This window comes from Tursiops truncatus, chromosome X, assembly GCF_011762595.2.
Source record: "Tursiops truncatus isolate mTurTru1 chromosome X, mTurTru1.mat.Y, whole genome shotgun sequence".
In the NCBI taxonomy this organism is placed as follows: domain Eukaryota; kingdom Metazoa; phylum Chordata; class Mammalia; order Artiodactyla; family Delphinidae; genus Tursiops; species Tursiops truncatus.
Genome location: NC_047055.1, coordinates 30,353,936 through 30,363,184, shown reverse-complemented (window position 1 = coordinate 30,363,184; position 9,249 = coordinate 30,353,936). Strand labels below are relative to the sequence as shown.

At 33.5% G+C, this 9,249-nt stretch overlaps 1 pseudogene; it reads left to right on the top strand.

The window, feature by feature from the left end:
- The first annotated feature begins 1,466 nt into the window (after positions 1–1,466).
- Positions 1,467–2,270, top strand: LOC101319867 (ADP-ribosylation factor-like protein 5A pseudogene; annotated as a pseudogene).
- The last annotated feature ends 6,979 nt before the right edge of the window (positions 2,271–9,249 follow it).

Here is a 9,249-nt window from a genome sequence, read left to right as displayed (position 1 = left end):
AAGAGACAGACTGCATTAAATCAAGAGCATAATTATTTCCATTGCCCCAGATGTGATGCATATGGTTGGGGAACTGAGTCCTTTCTTTGAACTGGATTTAATTAAAAGACCATGAAATCAGTATTAAGATGGGGTCAAGTTTTAACAGTACTATGAGACCGTAGATTAGAACAAGAGAAATCGCATCCAGAAATGACTTTATGGGTGTCAGCTGAGTAGCCTACGTGATACTTGAAGCTTTTCTAGGATGCTGTTTTGCTGCCTGCTTATATGCATTGAAAAAATTGTCAAAATGTGTCAGAAACATACTTGCTCTCATTTTTGCACACTAACAGTAGTAAAGTTGGAAGCTGGCGGAGTTTGAACATTAATATACATTTCTGTGAGTTTAAGAAGCAACTTATGATTTTTCCTCACCTTTCCACATTCCATTCCATTCCATTATAGAAATGGGAAGATTTAATGGTCTTATAATATGTTATATCTTCTACATTTCTACTTCAGTGTTCAAACAAAGCTCTTGCCACTGGCATCTGGGAATGTCAAGAACATTCTAGACCCTCTTATATATGTATTTAACTAACCTGACTTTGTGTCTTAATCTGGCTCTGCAGACAGAGAGTAAACCCAGGGAGTGCCTCATCCTTATCTTACGTACCAGCCACACTAACATTTTTGATTACTGTCTCCATACCCATTGATTCTGGCAGTGGCAAAAATACAATGTGCAGGCTAGTATTTTTTAAAATAAAGATAGGCCCATTTTGTTTTAATGTATTACATAGGCAACAAAGGAAAAAGTAAGTGTAGTCCCATTTTTCATTCCACTCTTTTTTCCGAAGTCCTCACTTTAGCATATGTATATACTTTCAGGATGGTTCTGTGCACCCACAATCAACTATATCTAACTAACCCACTGGGTCTCATATATCTTGTTTATGTGGCCACCTGGCATCATAACATGCATTTTGTTTTGTAAATTGTTTTATTTGCTTAACAATATATCTCCAGTAACTTTTTCAGGGCAGTATATATAGATATTATAAACCACGTTACTAGCTATGTGATATTCTCTATATAATAATAGCTGTATAGCATAATTGAGGTATGATGAACACTTACATTGTCACCAACTTTTCCCTACTAAAACAATGCTACTGAAAACTAGTTTTGCCTGCTTAAAATACTCAGTTTTGTATGACAAATTCCTTTTGAATCAAACAATACATGCATTATACATTTTATAGAGATTGCCAAGTTGTTAGTGAGCTACAAGAGAACAAACATAGATAACAATATCAAGAAAACAACACGTGAACAAAACAAGAATTTCAACAATGAGACAGAAATCATAAAAAAGAACCAAACAGAAATTGTGGTGCTGAAGAATACAATAGAAATAAAGAATTAAAAACTCAATGGAGAACTTCAACAGCAGACTTGATCAATCAGAGAAAAAGAATTATTGAATTTCAAGGCAAGTCACCTGAGCTAGAGGAGGACAGTGGTCCACGAGGCTCATTGCAGACAACATGGAGGCAATGTGTGCAAGCCAGAAGAGTGCCCCAGAGGCAGCGTCCAGGCCATGGGTGTGGCAGGGAGGCCTGGGCTTTTGCCTCCCTCTGGTTCCTAGGAAGCTGGCCAGCAGTCAGTGCAGAAGCAGCAGCAGCAGAGGTGTAGGCTCCAGCCCATCTTCCTCCCCTGCTTCAGCCTGAGCTGGGGGTGTCCAGGTCACCCAGGTGGCTGGAAAGGGGGTCAGCTACCCAAGAATGGGAATTCTCTTCACCAGGATATGGAGACTCTTCAAGCACCAGGAGCACAAAGTTATTGTTGGGGTGGATAATGCAAGGAAAAGTATCATCCTTTACCAATTTTCTGTGAATGAAATTGTACATACATCCCCTGCAATAGGAAGTAATGTAGAAGAGATAGTGATTAATAATACATGCTTCCTCACGTGGAAAACTGGTGGCCAAGAATCTCTTCATTCTTCCTGGAACACTTACTGTACTAACAGAGATTTTGTAATTGTTGTGGACACTACAGACCAAGAATTTCTGTAATTAGAGAACTCTATAAAATGTTAGCCCATGAGGACCTAAGGAAAGCTGGATTGCTGATTTTTGCTAATAAACAAGATGGTAAAAAGAATGTATGACTAGCAGAAATCTCCCAGTCTTTGGAACTAACTAACTTTTATTAGAGATCGCCAGTGGCATACCCAGGCATGCTGTGCTTTTTACTGGGGAGAGACTATGCTAAGAAGTTGAATGATTTCACAATTTAAGATTAGATGGTCTCTACTGACCTCTCCTCACAGACTTTATATAAATCAAGTGTTGGACTTTACCTGAAAGCTGTAAAAATGAATGGTTTATATATATATATATATATATATATATATATATATATATGAACTAATTTGTCTTCTTATAGAAAAAGTTTAAGACCACTTATTTGAAAGCAAACATGAAGTCTCACCTTCCAATCCACTTTCTCATTAGCTCTTTCCAAACCAAGGGCTTAAAGCTGTGATTGACATTTTTCTCATCATAAGTCCTCTCAGGACATTGTATAGTCTGTGCTAGGTAGAAAGGGAAAGGAAGACATTTTTAACTTTGAGAGCTTTATTATCAGTATAACCCTCCCTTGTTGAATGTTGTTCTCTTCTTGTTATATTCAGTCAAAAGACAAATCACAGATATTCAGTTTCCAATATTTTAAAATGTAATATAACTTACGAAAAGTATTTTGCATAAGGTTGTTTATGTATTGTGTATATACTTGAAGTTCAAGTTAATGCTTTATGTTCTAAGGAAAAGCAAATTACACAAAAGTTAATATTCTTAGTTATGACCATAATGAGATGAGTATGGGTATTGGTTTTAAGTGCCATTTTATACTTTTTCCCTATGTTCTCTGTATTATACTAACCAACCCCCCAAATCACTGAGCTGCTCTTAAAATAATAATAAAGGAAAAATCTTGACATTGTGTATCTACTGCTTTGCTGATCAAATCACATACATGAAACTAAGTAATCCAACTGAGTGAAATATCAAGTTCTTGGCTTAGTATTACTAATGGGCAGAATTGCATGTTGAGCAATTATCAGATTGTTGCCTTTATTGGACCCTATGCCATCTAAATTACTAAATAAACTGTTAATCCATCAATCAGCCTATCATTAAGTGTATTTAAAATTATGAAGTGATTTTTTTCAGCATTAATTAAAAACCGTTGTGTGAAACATATCTACCCAGAAAAGTATCACCCTATAAATATTACCAAATAATTTAGCTAGAGTCTTCTTAGGTATTAAATCATATGTCCAGCATTTAAAGTGAATTTGAGATTAAAGGTAAAACATATTTTCTAAGCAACAGAGATAATTTTTTAATTTGAAAATTTCTTATTAGGAGTTGGAATAGTTTGACAATTGTAAAAACAAAAAAACCAATAAAAACAATTCTTAATGCTTTCAAGAATTTGGTTTAAAATTTGATCGAGATGTTATATTATTTTCACTAAGAAGTAACTTGGCCCAAAATACCTTTCATGTTTTCTTAGGGTATTTTCTTTCAGTAGCTGAAAGTTGAAGGTATTTTTATTGTAACTGTAAACAAACTTATACTTAACGTGTTAAAACATATTCTTGAGTATTCAGTGTATCTTCATGCCTTGAAAATCTGAAAGCTACTCCAAACTGGCTGTTTTAGAATATTCAAGAAAAAAATAATAACCACTTTTAATACCAGCATTTTAGATTTCATGAAGATTTTGATGAGGGATAATATTACATGCTATAAGCACTGACAGAACTTTGAAAGTTCCCTTCTATGAAATATAAACTACCAATATCTAAATCCAAGACAACCATGGGAGATCAGTGTTTAACACTGGATGTTTTGTGTTTTATATTTATACTATAATTGTCAAAATGCAAGTATAACATTTTAATACTTGTCAACGTGCTTTTACAAAAGTAAATCCTAAGTTACTAAGCTTTGAAGACAAGTCATTTAAAATTATACAGTCACATGAACAAAAAGGAAAAAGAATGAAAAGTGTAAAAAAAAATCCTATAGGACTTACGGGACACTATCAAAATGAAAAAACATATGAATTATGGAAGTCCCAGCAAGAGAAGAGAGAGAAAAAGACAAAGCTTAAAGAAATAATGAATTAAAACTTTCCAAAACTTGGAAGGGAAATGGACATCAAGTATCATGAAGCTCTAAGGACTACAAAGAGGGTCAATCCAAAGAAGACTACACCTAGACACACTATAATAAAATTGTCAAAATTCAAGGAAAAAGAACTATGAAAGCAGCAAAGAAAAGTGGCATTGCACCTAACTAAAAGCTTTTGCTCAGCAAAGGAAACAAAATCAACAGAGTGAAAAGGCAACCTACAGAACGGGAGAAAATGTTTATAAATGATATATCAGATAAGGGATTAATATCCAAAATATATAAGGAACTTATACAACTCAGTAGCAAAAACCCAAATAACCCAATTTAAAAAACAAGCAAATGAGCTGAATATACAGTTCTCCAAAGAAGACTTACAAATGGCCAACAGGTATATGAAAAGGTGCTCAGCATCACTAGTTATCAGGGAAATGCAAATCAAAACCACAATGTGATATCATGTCACACCTGTTAGAATACCTTTTATCAAAAGTCAAAAGATAAGCGTTGGCAAAGATATGGAGAAAAGAGTACCTTTGTACATTTTGTTGGTGGGGATGTAGATTGGTATTGCCATTAGGGAAAACAGAATGGAGATTCCTCAAAAAATTATAAATAGAACTGTGGTAATGATCCAGCAACTCTACTTCTGGGTATATATCCACAGGAAATGAAATCAGTATGTCAAAGAGATATCTCTGCACTCCACTCCCATGTTCCTTGCAGCATTATTCACAATAGCCAGGATATGGAGACATCCTAAGTGTCCATTGATGGATGAAGAAAATGAGATATATGTGAGATATGTATGTATATATATACACACATACACACGCAATATATGATTTCATTTAAATTTGGAATCTAAAATAGTCAAACTCATAGAAACAATAGAATGTTGGTCGCCTGGGGTTGGGTGAAGGGAGAAGTGGGGAGATATTGGTCAAGGAGTACAAAGTTTCAGTTATAGAAGATAAGTTCTAGAGATCTAGTATACAGCAATGTGACTATAGTCAACAATACTGTATTTTATACTTGAAATTTACTAAGAGAGTAGATCCTGTGTCCTCACTGCAAAGTAAGAAAAGAGAAAGAAAATGGAGAGTGTGAAGTGATAATTAGCTGGATTGTGTGATTATCTCACAGAGAATATCTATATGAAAACATCTACTTGTACACTTTAAATATATTCAACTTTTATTCGTTAATTATACCTTAATAAAGCTGGAAAAAAGATTAGAAAGAGGCAGTGGTATACAGTGGTTAGGTGCACCAGCAACTTTATAACTGGTGTCAGGCAGAACTTTGTTCAAATGCTAGCTCTTCTACTAAGTAGCTCTATAAATTTGTGCAAGTTAATAAATCTCCGTCAGCCTCACTTTCCTCTGCTCATATAATGGCTGTAGTAATAATAATACCTATTGCATAAGGATTCTTAAAATATTTAGCACAGTGTCTGGTCCACATTAAGTATTTATTACTTTTATTATAGAGCCTTAATCGAATGACAAATGAACTGCTTGAGTTTTAATCATGGTCTGGTATGAGTCTAGGTTATTGATCCAAGTTGGTAAATTCAGTGTCTTCTGAACTTTACCCCAGCCATGTCCCTTACTATATTGGATACCTCTCAAATATATATTTTATATCTATAATCTTGCCCCAAGCCCATATTGTCTTGTCCATGCTTTAAAGTCATTTAACATTCTCAAGGAATAGTAATTCAACAGATATAGATGGATTTTTAAGATTTTGCTGATCTGTTTTATTATGGCTTATTGACATATAAATGTGTTAATAAATGTTTAATAACTGGCTATCTAGAAAAATGCATACATGCATATATGTGCATGGTTGTAAATTTCACTAACAGTATGTATAGCATACAATTTACAAATAAAATATACTATACTGTATCATAAATTCCATATAATCAATTGATTCTCACTGAATGCTGTCTTTGTTTTTGGTGAGCTTGTGTATTCATAGCCAACCTGTGGATGTAATTAACAAACGAGTGTAGTTCTGGCATTGAGTGTTGACTGATATTTTTGTTTCTATTAGTGAATAAGATGAAAGTGAAAAAATGGAAAGTGTCAGAACATAGCACGTTCATCAGTGATGTGAGTGACTTTTCTGCTGAATCACCCAATAGTTTTTGAATACTGGAATAGTAATTCCTCAATTTTTTGTGCTATTTAGAGCGTAATGGTCACAGACCTAATTTTAAAGTTTAATCAGCATTAAGATTTTCTCTATCATGTTTTTGCTAGACAATAAAAATAACAACAAAAATAAATCAAGCCATTATTTGTAGTATTTACCAATTTCTGTGGTGTAAATATTCCAGAACTCCATGGCCAAGTTCAAATGACCCACATGATGTCACTGAACATAGAGTTGAGATATGTAGCTGTAAACATTACAGATAATATTCCCACCACACAGACACAATCAATATAAATAACCTCATGTATAAATAATAGTATAATATAATTAACTGATGAGTTTTGAGTTTTTATTTCTTTGGTTTTAATATAATTTGCCTAATTCTAAGTTTATATAACTTATTTTTTAATGGCTTGCAAAATTTTTGAAAATGTAACAGTTGACTCTCAAGAGCCATCTCAAGCACAACACTGTTATAAATGTTGTAGTATTTGTGCCCCCCCCCCCCCCCGCTTTTTTTTTTTCTGCACTACATGGCTTGGGGGATCTTAGCTCTCCGACCAGGGATTGAACCTAGGCCCCGGCAGTGAAAACACCGAGTCCTAACCACTGTACTACCAGGGAATTCCCGTGCCCTCAATTTTTAAAATAGCCTTCCATAACTCCTCTTCTCCCTCTGGCCACTTCCACCTATATCTCTGTTTTCTATTTTTATCAGCCAAAAATCTTTAAAATTTACTTTTATTCACTCTCCCCATTTCTTTATTTCCCATCAACCCACTACAATATAGTTTTCTGCCACATTCCTCCATAAAAACAGATCTGGCTAAGGTTACCAGTGTCTCTAAGTTAAATAGATTTTACTATTCTCATTTTATTTGACCTCTTAGCAGCAACGTTTACTGTTGACAAACGACTCAATCCTTCCTGAAAACTCTTTTCCCTTGGGTTCTACAATACTTATTTTACTTCTCTGCCCATTCCTTCTCTTCTCCTTTGCAAATGCATCTTCCTCGACCCAGCTGTTATATGTTGTAATCAAGATTGTTCCTAGACCCTACTGTCTTCTAATTCTATAATCCTTCCCAAGATTTCAATTACCACATATATTCAGATGACTAAAAAAAATATATACATACACATGTATATATCCTCCCAATTTTTAAAGTGTAAAATTTGTTTTGTATATGTATACCATCACCACAATCAAGATAATGAACATATCCTTTACCCCCAAAAGTTTCCTGGTGTCCATTTATAATCTCTCTTTCTGAGCCAATGCAACCACCATTCCCCAAGCAACCACTGATCTGCTTCCTGTCACTATAGACTAGTTTGCATTTTATCAAGGTTTATATATATATATATATGGAATCCTACACTCTGTTTTCTGGCTTTTTTCACTCAGCCTAATTATTTTAAGATTCATCTATATTGTTGCCTGTATTAATAATTTATTGTTATTGCTGAGTAGCGTTCCATTATATGGATACACTGAAATTTGTTCATTCATTCACTTATATCAGTAAGACATTTGGGTTGTTTCCAGTTTGAGATTATTACAAATAGAGCTGCTATGAACATTTATGTATAAATCTTAGTAGGGAACATATGCTTTAATTTCTGTTGGGTAAATACCTAGGAATGCAAAGGCTGATTTGTATGGCAGGTTTATTTTTAACATTATAATAAATTGCTTACTGTTTTCAAAGTGGTTGTGTAATTTTGCATTCCCACAAGCAGTGTATCTGATTTCTGCATCCTTACCAATGCATGGTATTTTCAGTCTTTTTAATTTTAGCCTTTCTAGTGGGTATGTAGCAGTATCTTATTATGGTTTTAATAGACATGTTATTAATGGCTAATGATCTTGAGCATAATTTAATGTGCTTATTTGCTGAGTTTCTTTTGTTACATTTTCAAATATTTTGCCCATTTTTAATTCAGTGGTTTCTATTCTAACAAGTTATAAAAGTGTTTTTAGATATTTTAGAAGTTCTTGGTCAGGTATTTGCTTTACAAATATTTTCTCCAAGTCTATGGCTCATCTTTTCACACTTGTATCATTGTCTTTTTAAGATATACTTTTGATGAACTGTTATTTACTGAGTATTTTTTTATTTGTTTTTGTTATATTTAAGATATCCTTGTTAAATCCAAGGTTGTTAAGATTATCTCCTGTTTTCTTCTAAAATTTGTATGATGTTCATTTCTCTATTTGGGTTGTGATACATTTTCTATTAATTTTTATATATGGTGTGATTGAGGTTGAAGTTAAATTTTTCTTTTGTCTAATATTTCCAGCACTATTTTCTCAAAAGATCATCTTTTCACCAGGAATTACCTTGGCAAATTTGTTCAAAAATTAATTGACTATATATGAGTGACTCTCTATATGGAATCTTTCCTATTCCATTGATCCATGTGTCTGTACATCCATATACACTACACTGCCCTGATTATTGTATCTTTTTTCAGCTTTATTAACATACAATTTGACAGATAACATTGTATAACATTAAGGTATACAATGTGTTGATTTGATACACTTATATGTTGCAAAATGATTACTACATTTGGGTTGTTTCCAGTTTGAGATTATTACAAGTAGAGCTGCCATGAACATTTAGCATTAGCTAATACCTCTGTCACATCACATAATTATCATTTCTTTTTTGTAGTGAGAACATGTAAGATCTAGAATAAGTCATGAAGTGAGGTAGTAAGTCTTCCAGCTTTATTCGTTTGTTTTTTTTTCAAATTGATGATCCTCAGTATTCCGTTGCTGGTCCTATCCATTGCTCATTGTCTTCAGTGGATTTCTTTTCCCACTTTATTTTCCAAATGTAGATATGGAGGTGAAAATTATATAAACCAAAATATGGTA